Below are 20,582 nucleotides of genomic sequence, written 5' to 3' on the forward strand. Positions count from 1 at the left end.
CCCAGCCTTCATCCCCCCACTCTATCTACATGCCAGCACATGTCTCACACTGTAGAACTCTAACAATGTCTAAATTAAACTAACTACGCAAACTTTTAGGCTTTACAGAACGTAGTGTTTGCCACTACGATGCTTTTTTTTAAGGCCCTAGCCACTGAAATCCAAGAAAATTAGGTGGCAGGTCCTGCCAGAGTAAAATTTCAAACTACTCTGTACCAGATCTGCACGAGGCCAAGTGTGGGCAACGTTGGGCCCCAGCAGGTGTGTAGCGGCTAAATGACCAGATGAACAACGATACATAACACTACACTTACAAAATCCACACACTTTTAAATCTCTTGCCTTTGCAGTGAAGTGTTACACCCACAACGAAAGCAATACAGAGATGGGGGGGGGACCCCTGCTGCCGTCAGACACGAATACACTTTACACTTTACACTTTATGGAAGCAGTTTAAAATTCCAAATTCAGTCATCCCTTTTGTGTATCATTTCTGGCTTCTAACCTCCAGCAGATTAACCCTACATTCGCGTTGTTCCCTTTTTTTAGGTCCTAGCCAATGAAATCTCAGGAAATTAGGTGGTAAGGCCTGCCAGAGTATAACTTTAATCTACCTGGTTGAGTACCTCCACGGGGCCAAGTGTGGGCAACGTTGGGCCTAAGCAGGGGTCCAGTGGCTAAATCACCAGATGAATAACGATACACAACACTACACATATACAAAATCCATACACTTTTCAAATCTCTGGTCTTTCCAGTGAACTGATTCACCAACAATGAAAGCAACGCAGAAATGGGGGAAACCCTTGGTGCCGCTAGACATCAACACACTTTACTTTACACTTATGGAAGCAGTTTTAGGAGACAGAAACCATTACAACAAAAGCTGGCTGAAGTCGCCCGAGGGCTATGTCAACCAGAACAGACCGCTGTCTGGCTCTAACAGCAAGACAGAACCATACGATGTCCTGTCATCAACTGCCTCTTGAGGTTGCTGAGGCCACAGGTGAAAACATTTCCAACCGGATTGTGTTAAGAAAGCTCAAGTGGACTCTACGCAAAGAAGCCAGTGGTTTGTATCCCATTAACCCCGAACTACTGCAGAGCTCGTCGAAAGTGGTGTATGAACAAGTGACTAACAAATGTGGTACAGTTCTGTTCTCTGAGTCCCGTTTTAGCCAACAAACAGATTTCCAGACCTTATTTCATCTAGAGACAACGATGAATGCGGAACCATCCCTCCAACATCAGCGAAAGGGACCCTTACAATGGAGGCGGTGTTCTAGTGTGAAGCAGAATAATGATCGGCGGCCGTATCCCTCTTGACATTTTTGATAGGGGTACCGTAACTACGCGGAGGTACCGAGAATAGATCCTCGAGCTCTATATGTGCGACTTTTTAGGGTTGCGGTTGGCCCAGATCTTTTCATGCATGGCTATGCCACTGCACATAAAGCTCAAGTGGTGTAGAAATATTTTGAAATTGAAGATATCCAACGACTGCCGTGGCCATCGCTATCATCTGACTTAAATCCGATCGAATATGTGTGGGATGCCCTTGGGCGTCGCATTGAACACTGACAGCCAACTCCTCCGTCACTTAGTGAGCTAAGGTTTTAGCTGGTGGAAGAATGGGATTTTTTGGAGATCTTATAGAGACCCTTATATCGAGCACGGTTCACCACTGTCAGGCCTGTTTAGCTGTTGGAGGGGATCATACGCCGTGCTAATGTCATGTGACCATATTTTCTTATATCGACTTCTATAATGTGACCTTTTTAGTAATTCTTATACAACTCCTATACATGCCCGAAGTTTCTCGCTGTTTCCTCATTTCATCGTTATTCTATGATACACCACCATACCAAATTTTGTCCCTCTTTATCGGCAACTGCACGAGTTACACCATTTTTTCTACGTGTTTTGTTAATTCGAGCAGTGTAGTCAAATTCGTCCAGAGATAATATTATTTGTGTTATTTATTGTAGCCCTAGTTGGCAGTAAAGTTGGTATAATCACTATCCTCCTCACACCAGGTGGAAACGACCTGAATTCGAACCCAGTCAATGACTCAAGGAATTTTTATGGTAGATGTAAAATATCAATTTTTATTGATATTTTAAATCAACATTCACACGTGAGGATTTTTTTAGGACGGGGATATCAAGAGTATATTTAATTCTATTAGGGCGATAAATGATTTTGTGATAACTGAAAGGAAAGTGGAAGAGAATTCTTTTGCGCAAGCTAAAAAATAAATAAAACACTTGAGGCTGGCGGAGCCCTCGCGGTTAGCACAGGTGCTGAAATCACCATCCTTCCCACGCCCGGTGGAAAAGACATAATTTTGACTCCCGTCAATGACTTGAGGAATTTTTATGGGCTTTTTTCACAACACGGCTGAGTTAGTCGGTCTAAGGTTGGTAGCGTGGTTATTTCTTCCGGAAACTCGAGTTTTTCGTCCAGTAAAACAGCAAGGCGACCACAGAACAAACGCAATTTACAGACATTATATACGGCCCAAATATGGCCTAAGTTGCTAATGCGCCTAAAACTCTATAACAAACAAATAAAAACATCTTCACGAACAAATCAGGCAAAGGGAATTTATCATTTTATATTAAAATAAGCAGCAAAAGAGGTAATCAAAGCTTGAGCCATAGTTATGAGATCATCTTTGGATTAAAAGGAGGTCCATCTGAACTGGAGATGTGCAAATGCATATCCAATTCATAAAGGGCGATGTGAGTAATTACTGACCGATAAACTTCACTTCTGCTCCAGGGAAAATAATGAAACCACTGGTAAAAGAAGAAGAAATGCAGGACCATCTAGACTGGAATGCAGTCTAGATGATCCTGCATTTAAGTCAGTCACAGCATGATTTTGTTACAAGGGAGCGACCCTGTATGACCAATTTGATTCGGTACTATTATTATTATTATTATTATTATCTATATGGTGCAAGGAAGCCTGAGGCTTATGCTGCACCAGCCAAAAAAAAAAAAAAAAAAAAATTCCCGAGTTACCCTGAGAGAGTAAAAGAGAGAGAGAGTCAAAAGGGAATCACCAAGAAAATGAAGAATGATGATATCCAGCTCAGGACCCTGGGTGTGCCTAGTCCATACTCACCAGATGTGAGCCCCTGGAGTTACGATGCAATAGAAAAGGAACAGGATGCAACAAAAAAAAATTACATCATATACTTAGGTTTTAGAAAAACTTTTGATACTTTTTGATACGTTGCACATGAAAGACTGCTGTACAAATTGAAGCAGTGTGGAATTAGGAGGAAGTACTGCTGTGGATAAAGGGATGCTTGAGTGAGAGAAGGTAGAGTTTAGTTATCAATGTAAACTACTCTTCTTGGAATAATGTTATTTTAGTACAGACCCTAGACTTCAGTGCTGAGCCTATTATTGTTTTCAGTACTGTATTTATTAGTGATGTTGATGAAGGCATATCAGGCGTAACATACTAACCGTGTAGAATACCCTCAGCGTAGTGAAGATGAAAAAGACTTGGACTAATTGTTCAGTCAGACATGAAGCTCTCTGAGCTGTACAAATGGATTGCTGGAGCAGCTGTTGTACGTCAATGATATACAGCAATTTTGAGAACATGGATAAGGAGGTGATTATCCCGTTGTATAACACAATGGTTAAGCTACGTCTAGAGTACTGCATTCAAGTTTGTATCCTCATTTTAGCAAGGGTGCGCATCTGTTGAAAGTGGAATGAAGAGAAATGAGATTAGAGAGGCAAACAAAAAGGGCGGGGGGGGGCACTATTACCGGGAATTACTTCAGTTCTGCAAATTGCAGCCTTTGGAGACTAGGTATCTGCGAGGAAATCGACTGAGATGTTTAAGGCTTTGAATAGATTGAGTAAGATAGAGTCCTCTTGCTCAGAGCACACATGAGGGGACACAAATTTAATCGAGGAAGGATGGTTGCTGGATAGATATGAGGAAATTTGCTTCCACTAGGGAGTAGTTGATTTTTGGAACAAAATTTCATTCAGCGCTCGGAAGTGGGTAGTTTGAAAAATTAAAGGAAGATCTACACATATTATTAGAACAGGTAACGTAGAAAGTATTTTTTATATTTTAACTAATGCTGCATGTGCTTGCTTCCTTGCATCATTTGTCACTTCTAATATTAATAATATAAAATTAATAAAGTAATATTAATTATCAGGTTTAAAAGTTCTACCTGAAATATTGTTCGCAATAGAAAACAGGGTACGCAGCAACCATTATCAGTCCAGTTTAGGATGGAAGACTTCTCAACAATTCGTGTTGAGGGAAATGAATCATAATCGGCCACGCTGGTCGAGTGCGGGTTGGCTGATCGACCATATTTACCAATCGGGGGCTTGAAACTCGGTCTACTCAAAAAGCCTGTACTAGTGTACGCCCGCTCCTGACCATTCGGCTACGGAAGTCGTTCATTGTTTGCCATACGACACTTCAATCTTTATATACTACCACATAGGGTGTTTAAAACTAGTATTGCACGTTATTCATTGTGCCCATTGTACATGTTATTAAAGTCTTTAAAAGAATGAGATTGCTTACTCAGAACCATTTTGAAACAGAATACGTCACCGTTGTATATTGCTTATCCAGTAACACGATTGCTTCATGTCGTGCCATATTCACCAAGGACTTGATAATTTAATGACTTGATTCCAGACGCCAGTCCAAGCGACCTTTGGTAAGGATATTAAAAATACAGAAATCTCAATGAAAATATTCAAGATCTGTTGATTTTTAGGACAGAATTACCAGCCTGTGTCAAGAATTTTACCAGTTGGACAGGTATATGAACGTAGAAATAAGCAATTCTAATAAATACAGATATACCATCGGTGTGCCGTAGCAATTTTTTTGCCTGGCTTGGCTTGCGGATGCCTGATCTATGTCATATTCAAAGTGTGCCTGTCAAAACTTCATTACATAATGATCAAGCGATGAGCACTGAAATTAATAAATCTATAATGAAATTTGGCAGACAGCGTCAGAAGACTGTTTTAAATAAGTCTTGAAATTTCATAAAGGATCGGAGATGCTATTTCAGATTTATAGAATTGTTCTCTGGTGGGTGGGAGGGGAGATAGCGGGCTATGAATCGGGATCGAGTATTAAACATTAAAGTGAGCATAGTCAAATTTAAGTCAACATTATCCCCCTAACGATAAATAGCTAGTGTCCCGTTAGAAACTTTGTGATCAAGAGAATTTTTCTTTTATGTGCAAAGTCACGTGTATGTTCATAGCAACATAAAACTTCTAATTTGGTGGCTGGCCATTTATCGTTAGATTGCAAAACGCTGGCTTAAATTTTACTATTCTAGCACTTTGATAGATTAATATTAGGGCATACAGTATTAAAAGTATCGAGACATATACTGTATACATATACAGGGTGTCTCAAAAATACACGGAATAACTTCAGGAATGAGTTCCTCATGTGTAGACAAGAAAAATATTTTATATCAACATAGTTCCGGAAATGCTTAGTTCCCGAGTTATTAACCGGAATGTCTTATCTCCCGCCGGTGATTTCCTTCATCACAAGGTACTGATAGAATTTGGTGGTTTTCCATTCCGACCATGTACTCAAATCAGGAGCAAGCGGATATGCACTTTATGTACGGTTTAGCGGACGACAATGGTCTGGAGGCTCGTCGTTTGTACCACGAAAGGTTCCTAGTACGAAGATGTCCAGACAGGAACACGTTTGAAGGTATCCATCGCCGCCTTTGTGAACATGGGACCTTGACACTTCGTGCTGCCGACAGAGGATGACCAAGATCCATTTACTGTCCAACTTCAAACCCACAGAACCAACTTTTCATTTTCCTCATTTATTCATTCAATTGCCGTTTTCTGGAACAACCTTCCTTCATACGTATTTCCTGAAAATTACAATCTACAGAAGTTCAAGTCCAATGTCAACAAATATCTTCTTTCGCCTTCTCAACCTCCAACCCAAGCACGGTACTAAGTACTATAGGTTCTTATACCTCTCGTGTTTGGGGTTCACATAAAAAAAAAAAAAAAAAAAAGATCTACGACTCCTGAAGTAGAGGAGGCGATTCTGGATGTTGTGCATGCCACTCCTGGAATCAGCACACGCAGAATAGCAATGCAACTGGCTGTTCAACGTTCGACTATTTGGAGAGTGTTGCGAGAACACCAACTATATCCTTACCATCTGCAACGGGTACAGGCTTTGTCACCAGTAGATTACCCTGCGCGAGTATTATTCTGCCAGTGGTTCTTGCAGCAGCGTGGTACAACTCCTTACTTTCCTGCCTTAGTGATATTCTCAGATGAAGCACAGTTCACACGAGAAGGAATCCAAAACTTTCACAATCAGCATGTATGGGCTGAGGAACACCCACATGCAATTCTTCCATCACATCACTAACAGCGGTTCAGCCTCACTATCTGGGCTGGTGTTTTTGGTGATACGTTATTTGGGCTACATGTACTTCCAAACAAACTCACGGAGCAGGCGTACAGAAACTTTCTGGAAAACAACGTGCCTGATATCTTGGACGACACACCACTGATCATTCGTCAACAAGCACACTTCATGCACGATGGTGCTCCCGCACATTTCAGCGCCACGTAGCCCGCAATTACCTGAATCGAAGGTTTCGTGGTAGGTTGATAGGTAGAGGTGGACAAACTGCCTGGCCTCCACGCTCACTGATTTAAACCCACTAAATTTCTTCTTGTGGGGCCATTTAAAGTGATTGGTGTATTCGACTCCGGTAGCTGATGTGGAAACTCTCCGCAATCGAGTTGTGGCAGGTTGTGAGACAATACGAAACATGCCAAGAATTTGGCATCGTCTTCACGAGTCCATGAGACGTCGAGGTGAGGCCTGTATTCAGGCAGAAGGTGGACACTTTGAACAATTACTATAAAAAAATAAGGTGATGTGAAGAGTCAAGTGTCATAGACAGACCTTCAAAACTCGGAAACCAAGCATTTCCAAAACTACGTTGACATAAAATATTTTTATTGTCTACATATGAGGAATTCATTCCTGAAGTTATGCCGTGTATTTTTGAGACACCCTGTATACACAACATTCTAAGTTCCGGTATCACTATATCCCGGTTAGTTCCTAATTTATTATTGTTATATTCATTACTTTTTAATTATTTATTACAATAACAATTATTGTTATAATTATTTTCATTCTTTACGCGTGCACTGGAATTATGCGCTCTGTAATGCGCGACCTGTTTTAATGAAATAAAATAAAATATAGTCAAAAATAGCTGGAAATCTGTATGTTCTATTGAACTTAGTGACTCTCGCCATCTCGTGGTTAGAGGCCCTCTACATATCTGCGGAGTGTTCAGCCATCAATAGTAATGCTAGAACCTGTATACGTTCTGTTATGAAGGGAGTTATTTTACAACGAGATGAGAGAGATGGTGACCTAATAACTTGCCTAACGTACGTCCCAGCAACAGTGCTGGGTCTGACAGTTAATGTCCTCTTCCGTTATTCCTGCTCTTATTTCTTTTCTTTTCTTCGTCAAGCGCGGCAGCCGTATATCTGTACGCATGTGCAAGGCTACCTTTCTGTTGACTTGCTATCGTAGGCTTCAGTAAGTTAACAAAGAGGCTCTTCGCCTCGAAAGCTACTTGCCCCATTTGCTTGATTTTATGTTTTTAATCCAACTTTGTATTTAATGTTTCTAATTAACTGATTTTAGTTTTTTAGCACAGTCTAATTTTTAATTATACACTGGTGTTCAAAAAAGTGCATCACCCCTTAAAATTGTAATTGTCATCCGAATAACGTAAGTATATGGCAATATTTTTCTTACAGATTGCGTCAGATAAGATTGACACGCGTAGGTGTTGACGTAATATTGCATCAGCTGTTACTTTCAGCTATATAAGCACGCTCTGCAAGAGTTGCAGTCATTCCTTGCTTGTGTCAGGATGGTGAGTTACGTGCATTTGACGCCACAAAGAAAGAGTGCTGTTGTTGCTTTACGTGAGAAAGGATGTTCTTCCCGTCATATTGCTTACAGAGTGTCTTGTATTCAGTCGACAGTGAATAGATTTCTTTCCAAACTCAAGAATACTGGTTCTGCTGATAGGAAAAAAGGAACCGGACGCAAACGAGTCTCTATGCCAAAACAGACCGCGTCTTGAAGCGCTTATGCCTTAAAAACAGTAAAGCTTCTTCGTCCGTCTGATCTGAAAAGAGAATGGAAAGAACAGACAGGAGTGGTAGCAACTGCAGTAACAGTGAGAAGACGCCTCTTCAAAAATGGACTTGTAGCCCGTCGTCCTAAGAAGAAGCCCCTCCTCACACAAAAAAATGAAAAAGGTCCGATTAATTTGGCAGTGGTGTCAACCCAGGATTTTGCAGTTTCGCTGCAATGCCAAGAATAGATTGATTGCTAATATCGCCTCCTATAATGATTTCCCATTGGAAGAACTTGCTAAATTAAGCTACTCGACCAATCTTCTGCATTTCGTTGATTAGCTTATTTCTAGTGTGAACTGTTGCTTTTATATCTGTTCCTTATACGTGGATGGCAGCAGGCTTGGGTAATTTTTCTCAAATATCAGGGGAGTTCAGATACTTTGGTAGTATAGCGTAGATTTTAGTAAAATTGAGAGGGATTCTAGAATATATGGCTGCGGCAGGTTTAGTAGATCGGCAGCTTAAATCACAAGCCCGGGTAAATGGTGAGAGTTGACGTCAGGAAGGGCATCCGGTCGTAAAAACTATGCCAAAACCAATAGATGTGTTCCGGTTGAGAAGTTAATCCAACTAGAGGAGAGGATGTAAAGTGTGAACTGGGAACATTGAATGCCGACCCCATATAACGTGGGAAAAGGCGAAGACAAAGAAGAAGAAGAAGAAGAAGAAGAGAGGGATTCTAGAATCATCAGACAAACAAAACATTTGCTGAAAATATAGTATCGATTGGAAGTTTCCCTCTCGAGTAATGCCCGTACATCTGAAAAAAATTTAATTAATATATAGTTTCTTTAAGAATGGGATACGATTCGGAAATCGCCATTGATACCAAGAGCGTCCGAGGGAATAAAAGAAAATAAAAATATGGTTTCTTTCTAACTTGAATTTTTCTAGAATGCTAAACTATACCTTCGTTTATATAGATTTTGGAGGGGGCGACTCTTCGGTACGCAATGGTACTGGAACTGATCAAAACAGATTTTACCATCCTCTAGATTTTCGTCTGAATGCGTCGATATCTATGGCTCTGACCATTACAAGGCATACATAAGGACAGCCTTCATCAATGTATAGTTATGGCTTTTTTGTGTTTCGTTTCCGCATGTTATGATATTTTTTATTCAAAATAATGATCCATTTGCTGTCTACGGACTTTCAAAGTTGGGCATTTGAATTATAACCCCAATCTATGACTTTAAAAGTAATCTAAATTAAAAAAAAAAAAAAAAAAAAAAAAACAATATATTGCACTATCGTTAATGAATTCAAGTAGGAACTGGCGCAGTTACAAAGCTCTAAAAATCCCTGCAGATTTCCAAGCATTCAGTATTTAGGATTTAAGATTATATATATATATATATATATATATAGTATTTAAATGTTCAATTACTTGATATTCAAATGAGAGAGAACAAATTTAAAAAGTAAACGCTTAGCATGCCAAAAACGAAGAAAAAAAAACAGGCCTTAGAGAATGGTTAGTTTTTGTGCAGAATATGCTGTTTTCATGATTGGTATGAATGCACTAGAATGACCTTCGAAAAAGAAAATAAAAACAGGTCAGAAGTCGAGGAGGAACTGGTTTAGTGTACAGTTATTCATTCATAGTAATGAATCATTACAGTGACAAAAAGGGACTTTGTGCATATATCTTCATCTTCAAACAGAATGAATTCGAAATAGATAATAAATATTAAATTGCTACAAAAGAAATGCTGATATCTTCTTTTTATTGTACTTATAGTTTTTATAGAAGAATGAAAGTTTAATTTACCATGCCTATTTAAATGTAGGCTAAATATGGTTATGTACATTTAAATGTAAAACATTGTGTTCTATTCATTTTCATCTCTATTATTTTATTTTATTGTAACAGTTCATCCTCCCCCCCTTCCCCCGTAAATAAATTCTTGCCATCCTCAAGAAGGGCATCCTCCACTTTGGGAAACGCTACCTTAAATGAAAAGGGGCAATTACTCGTGATAAAATTCTAACATCACTCATCAAAACTCTATAAATTCTCACATCACGTGTTCACAAAATTCCACATCATCAGTACTGGAAAATTCTAGACAGGCAGCCGCTAACAGATAGTTCGCATCTAACTTTCTTCATTATTTCTATCCGTTGATAAGATTGGTTAAGGTTGTTTTAGAATATGCATTTAAGCAACTAAAGTAATGAATCTACAGTACAATATATCGTCTATAATTTGGGTTTTTCGGATTGAAGAACTCAAGTTTCCCGGAGAGAAACCATGCAACCCTCGCCTGAGGTCCACTAACTTGGCCATAGTGCGTAAAACCCCACCAACGTTTCTTCTCATTTGGACTGGATTCCAGCCCACACCGCATGGAAGGATTGTGATTGTAACTACTAAACTAGCAGCGAGGGAAATCTTTCACATCTGAATAAGAAAAACCGCTTAATTTACGAGTGGTTTGGACACAGTGTCCCTTCCCCGACCAACGCATAATTCCAAACTCAGCACATTTGAGTACCAGCGAAGCAGCATTAGTAACAGAATGGATAGGATCATTATTGCCTTCATGTGTTCCACGAAGTAAAAAAAAAAAAAGAAAAAAGTTTGTTTATACTCTGGCATGACCAGTCTAGCGGGCTTGAACCGCGGTTCACTCAAACGCGTGAGCATAACCCTAACTCTCGCACTATAAAATGCGTATGCTACCTCTTTTCTAGTTATTAGGGAGGACCCCTTTTCAGTTTGTGTCCTCTTCTCACTGATCTTAATCTAGTTGCTCTAATTGCTGGATTAAAGCCAATGGAAGAGGAAACAACTTAGAATACATCGTGAAGAAAGAGGCAATGACCTAAAAAGCCTATGAAATATTGATTTTTCTTCGTGATGAATAAAACGGATCACTCCAATACTGCAGAAATATCCAAGGAAAAAGATCTGCCAAAACTAATACTGTAATTTACAGCTCATAGAAACCTAACGCCTAAATTACCACAGATCTATTTATATGGGAGAGTGTTTTCAGCTTTCATATGTAAATACTTTTCACAATGTATATGAATTATACAGGAATAAACTTCTTTCAAGAAAGGACACATTCATCTTTTCAACGAAAAGTGATTTTAAAGAGTATTATTTACTAGAACTATTGAAACTTTTATTTTCGAAAACTGCAGTTAATATAAGGCCATAAGATAGCAGAGAAGACCTGGTCTTCTCTTCTGTCCCGTCCCGCCTCAAGTATCAAATGGAGGCTCCCAGAAAACAATCAACCGCTGTTTTTAAATTGCTTGTATTCGCAAGCTGGTATTCTGTTTACAGGATGAAACATCTGAGATATTCTCCTCAGACCAATTAAGTCCCGAGCGAAAGGAAACAAAGTTAAAATCAAAAACAACTGTTAGAACGGTGGAATGTAGTGCAGTCCCTATTCTACTGTTTACAAAATCCATGCCCTCGTGGGTAGCACAAATTGGTATAATCACCGTCCTCCCCACACCGGGTGGCAAAGACCTGAGTTCGAATCTCGTCGATGACACCTGGAATTTTTAAGGTCTTTTTTACAACGTAGGTGAGTTAGTTGGACTCAGGCGAGAGTAGCATGGCTTTTCTCTCAGAAAATCCGGTTTTGCGTCTAGAAAAACAGCAGATCGACCACCTAACACCCAAAATTAATAGACATTATATACGGTGCAGTATGGCCTAAGTTGCCGATGTACCTAAAACCACACAACAACAAAATCCATTTCACACATTGCAAATAAAATAATAATTAACATGATTAACACTTCATTAACAGGGCCGAAAATGAATTAATTTTTATTAATTATAAAGTATAAAGCGAATTAATTTTGGTTGATTTTATGGTTTATCAACTCGTTAACAATTCATTATCAAGGATTAAATATTCAGCTCATAAGTCATAAATCAACCCCTCCCTTCGGTGCCACCATAAATAAAAGTACTACATTTTCTACAACTTACCTAATGTCATTCAAACAAGAATTTAACCACCGGTTGACTGATAACGTCGCACTCGTCCCGAGAATAGAAAGCGATGTAATTAACCACACATTTCAGTTTCAGTAGCAGTTGTTGCATCATGATCATGGATGAAACTTAACAAAGAAGGACAACATAATCTTAAAATATCCGACTTTGCCAATCAACAAAAATCAAATCACCATAAATAAGACCCTTCTCGTATTCTAATTCTAAAAATGTATTCGTCTGAGATCGCACTTACATCCATATGATACTGGTAATAAGTTTGTCATGTGACCTGCTTGTATTACGGATGTCTTTAACGGCTTCCCGAATTGAATTAACCACGTGTGCTATGAGCAGTGTCATTACATGCACGACTATGATAAATTAAAGTAAAAGTTTTCGGTCATTTGCTCTACAGGAATGTGACCTCATAGCTTATGTGCTGAAAATAAAAATGGAGGGCAAGCAGTTACGTGTAATATTCCTGCATCTGCAAGACTGAAGATAAAGTAATTATTATTATTAGCAACATAGAAATAAATATAAAATCACTAGTCAATATTGCGCATAATTTTCTGTGCTAGAATTTTAAAGGAACATCCTGTGGGATTATATTGGTCCAAGAATTTGGACAGTTTTGGCTGTGTGGTAGCATGAGTGTTCGCATGTTTCCAGAAGCTGCCTATGAATCCAGACTTTTTGACAGTTCTTGTATGAATTAGCCATCCGTATGACAGTAACCTTGAACTACAAAAGAGTTAACTTGCATCAGCATCGTGAAATCAGTTATTTTTATACGGATAATTTTGTTGTGTAGTAGTGAGCCCACTCTGTCGAAAGGCAGTCTTTTATGAGACAGCCTTTCGACACAGTGGGCTCGCTACTGGCTATTTTTTTTGGACAGTACTGTATTGCTTTCGAAATCTGTCACCAAAAGAGAAACACATTTTCTATACGATTTATATGAGACGTGGAGTAAATCAGTTCCAGATGGAGAAGCCAAACTTTCTTTTTCTTCAACTAGAATTCGCTTTTTATCTATCAAAGAAGCGAGTAGATCTTAGCATATATGCCGTTAACACAAAAGGTGTTTTTCTTCAAAGGTCTCGTCACACTTCCAAAGATGAAAAAAGGTCCGGAAACGATTCCTTTTGGAGTTATAGCCTTTTCTTTCTCTCTTTCTTTCCATTTTTTAATAGAGCGAAGGCAATCAAGCCTGTCAATAAGGAAGATGTTAGATAAATAGGAATCATTTGTATATCTGTTGTACCTGCACAAATTTTTGCAACAAATCTATCTATTTCTTCTGGATGAGGCAACTGTTCTTGAAGTGAGTCATCGGTTGTTCTGGTTTTCATTTCTTTTAGTGGTATGGTGCGCAGATAAATGGAAATTATGTGCGTAATAAGCGCCAAAGCAACTAAGGCTCTGAAGCATCCGTTTATGATTGTGTGTTTTCTGGACGAAAGTTTTCAGGTTTAAAAAAAAAAAAAAACATGCGACCGTCGCCTGATCTTATAGAGATGAGAGTATAACGGTTCTTTCTCTCTTCTCGTGACTTGTAGTCAAGGTCAGTAAATAGTTTGAACAATGAGAATATGCACGGGTTTTAATTTAGTCACATTGCTAATAAAACCAACCTCAGAATGGGTTAATTTGATGTATGATATTTCATCGAGCGTGAAACTTTTTAACGCGATCCCTTAATTGCACGGTGAGCAGGACGAAATAGATCTTCAATAGAGAAAAACCTTCATTTCTTATGTGTATAGGTTTCCAACACACACAGTCAATATTCCTTGTCTGAAAATTGTTTGATCAGCTCGCCAGATTGTGGAGGAAAAACGATCTTTTGTCAATCTCGATTGACGGAATCGAACTCACACTTTTTCTATACGGTATGGAAAAAACGCCTAATTTTTGTCCCCATATCAAGACTTTTTTCGATTCCCGAAAAAAATCTTTTAACAGCCCTAGCCGTAGCACGGAGGCTGGCTGTTAGGACCACACGACAAGGAGTACAAACTTGCTGTATTCAGTTTGTTTTTGTTTTCAAGTTGAAAAAACGGTCGCCTGGAAGGGATACCTTACAATATCCATTTGATTGATGCCGAATAACTAAACAACGGTTGAAAAGCCCTAGAAAGTCCATCCTACAGCGATCGGATACAGCGCCATGTAAACATTTACGTCAGGCTTGTAGCAAACCGACTACGCCACGAAGGCGACAGGGAAATTATTAGTGAAACAAATGAGGAAGTTCTTTCTCTATCATGTCAAATAACAACAAAGGCTGCCAAGAAATAATTCGTAACTTACAAGACTTTGTTTGTTTAGTAATTTGCGTTTGATACGTTGACAATTTGTGATTTGTTGTAGTCTACATGACTGATTTTCCTTTTAAGCAGGTCTTATTTATCAAGCCTATTGTATTTATCAATTATCAAGCACCTCAATGTGTACTCGTTTATATTCATCACCTTCGCAACGCAGACACAATCCGTTGCCGATTTCTAAAATTAGATCGCAGTTCTTCCGTTGTGTGATAACGTTAAAGAAAACAGCCGAAATCGCAATGACAAGTACTTACATGATTGGCGATTCGAACTCTGTTCCAACCAGTTTAAGTGGTTCTGATAAATTAGCTGACCTGAAGCAGCTACAGTCTGAAGCTGCCCTCGCGGTAGTACAGTACATATAAACAATTTCCATCGCACCTGGGTTTGAATCCCGCCGAAGACGCGAAGAATTTTTATGGTCCCCTTTCACGACGTAGCAGAGTTAGTCGCTCTCAGGCGAGGATAGCATGGTATCTCCCCTCGGAAACACGGGTTTTCGAGAGAAATCGTAATTAATGAAGAAATCTATTTTTAAAACTGTTCTTTTAGAATACACTGGTGTGCAAAACTTTAGGACCAGTCGAGTTTTCACCTGTAGCTTCTCATAGGAGTGGCCTGGATATGAATAAAGCATACCAAAGGAACCCCGTGAGATACAGAAATGACAAAGGAAACAACACGGACACAACAATGGAAACAAAACGATACAGAGGGACTTTATTCAAAAATGGCAACATAGCACTGGCTGCCATGATACAGATGCATCACTGCCAAAGATGGAACAAAGGGAAGGGGGGTCCTCAGTAGGCAATATGGCCACCCCTAATGTGGATGCAAAGTTTGCGCCGCCTGTCCATACTTAGAACAATGTTGTTGATAAGTTCTTGCGGTAACATCGTCCATTCCTCTGTCAGCGTCATCTTCAGCTGGTGAACATTTTCTGGTGGGTGTGGACGTACCGCTAAGCGTCTCCCTAGAGCGTCCCATATGTGTTCGATGGGATTTAGATAGTCGGAACGGGCAGGCCAATCCATACGAACAATGTCCTCACTTTCCAAAAGCATATCAACAGCTGCAGTGCGATGGGGTGTGGCGTTATAATCCATAAACACGAACTCGGGGCCAATGGCACCTTGGAACAGAAGCACATGGGGAAGGATTACCTCAGTACAGTAGCGTCCACCGGTTACAGTGCCGCCTTCCAGTATCTGGAGTTGTGTACGTCCATCCAAGATAACGCCTCCCTAGACGAGAACTCCTCGACTGCCATATCAATCCCTTTCGGTGATGTTTACGGGATGATACCGTGTGCCAACCTCTCGCCAGATTAGCTGACGTCCAGAATCGCTGCTGAGACTGAATCTCCTGTAATCAGTAAAGAGTACCTTACCCCATTGCGTTGCTGTCCAGTCCTTGTGTTCTATGCACTACTGTAAATGGCGTCTCCGATGGGCAGGTGTAAAAGGGACACCAGCTTTCTATTGAACAGCCTCAGTTATGCAAATCGCCACAGGCTGTTTCGTTTGATTTTGTGATTGTAACGTTTAGAAATAGTGTTGGTCTTTAAGTTTTGCACATCAGTGTATAAGATACATATATATGTGTCCCGTGTTCTCTTTTCAATTATATTTTCCTTTTTTTTTTTTTTTTTTCAAGATGTTTAACTTGAAAATAATTTCCGTCTTTTTCTTAAGAGTGCGAGTCTGATTGCCTTGCTTAAAGTATCAGATAGCACCAAATTTATTTATCTTTATTGTACGGCTATTATTATGAAGTTTTAACACTGAGCCTTTGAGACATACGGTTCAATAACCTATAACTGTCTGCTTACGAAAGATAAGACAAAGTTTACGTTTCCCCACCATACCTTCAGTAAACTTTCAGTCAAGGATAGGCGTTCACTACATTAAAAGAGTCGTGCTGTAGTTCAGCTCTTCTAAATATCCTTGAGTAGTTGTTTCCAAAATTTCCAAATATTTACCAAAATATATATTAAAATTTCAATCATAATCAACTAATATATCAGGTTACTAAACAGAAATCACGTGAAATGTCTGCTATTCAGTAAGATGCTGAAGTATAATTGGTCTGAATGGAGAGAAAGAAAAGATAGAGTAACAATTGCACTCAAAGCCGATTTTAATTAAAATAAATTTACGGGGCCGAACTACAAAAATTATTTATACAGAAAGCTCAGGATTTAATTTGTAAATTGTTTTCCTTGTTATTGTATTCTTAACTTCTGTAAGATTGCGCGAAATGTGCTGCATCCATTAAAAATACGACTTTTACACCCCCCCTTCCCCTCCAAAAAAAAAAATGGTGATTTAGTGATGACGACACCGTTCTTGCTATTTTATATTTTTGATGGAGCGTACTGCCCACCTTCGTTTTTTTAACGCACATTCTATTTTTTAAGGGAGATTCTATTTTAAAAAAAAAAGTGCCACAGACAGGTTAAAGATGGAGATACAAGAGAATGTTGTTCGCACCTTACTTTCCAGTCTTTAAGTTAAATTTTTTTGTGTAATACACATTTGGGGGGGGGGGGGATAGTTGTTCTAGAGACCAAAAGTAGAGATCATTAATGGATGCTAGCTGAGTAATGCGCATCTTCTGAAGTTCGGTTTGTAACCCGCGCTATAATTTTTATTGAAAAGAAGTTATAGTAGGCTAGAACCGTAGATGGGTTAAGGGTAACTTCCCTAAAGATTGTGTATGGGTAACAAATGGAGTCCGACTCCCCTACATGGAAAGGCTGCAAGAAGCCAACAAAAAAAGAAGAAAAAAAAGGAAAGAAAAGAAAATAACAAATGAACTATAATAACTTTGTAGTTTCTCTGTTAATAACTTTCTTTTGGTCTTTCTTCTGAATTCCCAACCTGCTAGAACAGCACAGGTTCCGTAAACCTCAAATAAATAAATAAAACAAAATAAAATATGATAAATAAAAAAAATAGCAGTCTGATAACCTTCTTTTTTTTTCTGTGTAGTAAATGTTTTGAAACTTCCAAACCTTCACAAATCCATATTGCTAGAACAAAGAAGACTGTGGAGTTCTCCATAAAAGAAAAAAGAACCAACTTTCCTTTCCTGTGGTTTCTGTGTAAATGAGTTCCTTTTGGCTTCGCAACCCTCGTCCGGTCCATGTTCTATAACAGCGTATTGGTTTTTTTTTTAAGTTTTCACAGTGATAATCTTCATTTCTGTTCCTTTCACCTGATTTCTACGCACCAGTAATTTTTTTCCAGCTTCCAAACCCTCAACTAACTCATGCTCCAGGAAAAGCAAAGGATTCAAGTGAATAGATTTGTTTAAAAAATAATAAATAATCTTATCTGGATTAAAGGTGTTACAGAGTCATGCTGAAATAGGCAATTACTCACTTTCTAACTTGCTCTATGAGAAGGATCGGCGTGAATCCTTTCACACAAAATAAATGGTTAAAAAATATATTGCTTTATTTATATTTTTAAATTTCTGAATTCCTCCTTTCTTAGTCGCCAAAATTTCTCTCATTTCCTAACCCTTTAACTTCATTGATTATGTTAATTTCTGATTTCTGTGTGACGCACCAAATTGTCGTACACCCTGTCATCGAATCGTCTCGTAGATCGAACTGTCATACACTAAACTGTCGTATAACAAATTGTCTTGCAACGAACTGACTTGGACCCTTTTCTGTAATTTCACCTTTCGGCATTTATTCATTCATTCGGTTTCTTTTCGTTTCTTCATCGTAAACTGTACTTTCCTAATCGACAGAGTCTTCACGTGTAGCGCAGCGATTATAATTGCCATTCTCTCTCTCAACACCGGGTTCGAATCTCGTCAATGATGCAAGCAAACGACTTTTTTGAATTATTTTCAGTCCTTGCCTGAGCTAACCGGAGCCCGGTTCACTCGAGTTTTTCATCAAGCAAAACCGGCATACTGACCACAAAACACACGCGATTTACAGACATAATGCACACACAGGTAGATAAGGTATGATAGGTTATTACTATTTTCCCATTCGACAGATAAAAGCACTCTTCTGTATGCGCAAAAACGCAAGGATCTTGGGACACGCTTTGTCTCTGACCTCAAAGTTATAATTTCTTACTCACCTTAACTACATCGTGCCTAGTGCAATGCGATCTCATCAACAGATCATCAAAAGATTTTCCGACAGCTTCAAGTCCAACAGAACCCTCATCCAGTTGATACTCCCCGTCCTGGATTACAGCAGTGCCGTTTGGTTGCCACAACAGATATTTTAGTGAACGGAACTAGTCATTCATCTTTATTCAAATGTTTTCACACTTCTCCTATTTCATCTGACAAACTTCAGATAAAATTATTACTAATTAGGACGAGTGATCCAAATCTGTTTCGTTCTGCAACGAGCAATCTTTTGGCTGTTTTCACTGTTTTTATTAGGTGCTAATCTCTTTCTTCCTCTACTATTTTTAATTCGTTCCCTCTAATCGCATAAATAATTTTGGAGTTGTTATTTACCAATAAAATCTTGTATTTTTTTTTTGGATTAAAGCTCCTTATCTGACCATCCCGAAGCCTCTGTTCTACTATGCTTTCTTAGTATGCCTGCTCACTACGTATGTTACTGTACTCTGCTTTACGTGCATTGTAATTTAGGATAGGCATGTAATATACGTTATAAACTCAACTAATTATCTTTTCAATTAGAGACGTGTTACTATTTTAAACGTAACCCTCACTGTTACAGTACCATTCAGTTATCAGTTCTTGCCGTAATTTTTCTAAGAATATCGAGCAGTTCCTAATCATTTGGTGTTCTGAGAAGTTATTTTCACCAAACTGCTCTTCGCTCGAAACTTTTATAGAGAACGAATCTCTTCCTCGTTTCAAACACTCTTGTACATCCGTTGGAATAGTCACAAATTTAATACGTACTCTGCTAACAGAAATCGGAAAAGAGCGATGATAACAGTTGTTTTAAGACCTACAGATATGACAAATTTATTGGTTACGTTTGGTCAAATGCAGTTTGAGCAGCCTTCGGGATTGTCAGATAAGAAGCTTTAATCCAACAAAATACAAGATTTTATTGGTAAAATAACAACTCCAAAATTACTTATGAGATTGGAGGGAACGAATTAAAAATAGTAGAGGAAGAAAGCGATTGTGGAGTTACCATTTAGACAGACCTGAAGTTCTCCATGTATTGCAGGAAAAAGGCAAGGAGAGTCCATGATGTTTTATCGATGAATTTTCGAACAATTGCTTGTATGAAGGTAATAATTCCACTGTATAAAGCAATTAACCATACCTGGAATGCTATGTATAGGCGAAGAGACTGCACTTTAAAAGACATTGGGATTCTTGAAAAAAGTCCAAAGACAGGCAACCCGCGAGTGGTATTAAAGGAGGAATATACGAGGACAGACTTCGAGAACTCCATTGGGAATTTGATTTGGTTGATTCTATGGATGGGTAGTTGGAGGCTGATGGTGTAGTTTTTTTTTGTTGTTTTTTACTAGCCTCAGTAAAAGCCTGGCTTCCTTGTACCCGATATCTAATTAATACTAATGTCTGGAAAGTGGAGCTGGTTGGTTAATTGTTGTTCTAGTAGAGTTTTAGGAGCATCAGCGACTAAGGCCATATTGCTCCGTGCATATTGTTTGTAAATTGCGTGTGTTATGAAGTCGATTTTCTATATGCTAGACAAAGAAAGAGTTGTGTATTGCATTCCTTGACTTTGTGATGCCATTTGTTCAAGGAAAAAAAAGGGATTTTTATGAATGTGTTTACTATTCAGGTTTTTTAAGGGCACACAGAGTATGTGATGTAAATGTTAGATAGTAGAATACCAGACTCCATTCCTCGTGGGGGCACAGTTGGTATAATTATCGTCCTCCCTACACCGGGTGGAAAAGACCCAAGTTGAAATCCCGTCAATGATGCAAACAATTTTTATGGGTATTTTCACAATGTGACTGAGTTAGTCGGTCTCAGACGAGGTTAGCAAGGTTTTTTTCTCACTGATACTCGGGTTTTTCG

At 38.8% G+C, this 20,582-nt stretch overlaps 1 protein-coding gene across 2 annotated transcripts in view; it reads right to left on the minus strand.

Moving 5' to 3' along the window:
- Positions 1–20,582, minus strand: part of LOC150089811 (metal cation symporter ZIP14-like) — a 170,318-nt gene that overhangs the window by 110,507 nt on the left and 39,229 nt on the right. Inside the window, exon 1 of one of the 2 annotated variants that reach the window (XM_090389654.1) lies at positions 12,214–12,465. The exons of the other annotated variant lie outside the window; for it this stretch is intronic. The gene's annotated coding sequence lies outside the window, so the exon portion shown is untranslated. Of the gene's footprint in view, positions 1–12,213; positions 12,466–20,582 lie in introns of those variants that run through there. 2 annotated transcript variants of the gene reach the window in all.

The sequence above is a fragment of the Mastigoproctus giganteus genome, chromosome 2, assembly GCF_048544385.1.
Source record: "Mastigoproctus giganteus isolate SK-2022 chromosome 2, ASM4854438v1, whole genome shotgun sequence".
In the NCBI taxonomy this organism is placed as follows: Eukaryota; Metazoa; Arthropoda; class Arachnida; order Uropygi; family Thelyphonidae; genus Mastigoproctus; species Mastigoproctus giganteus.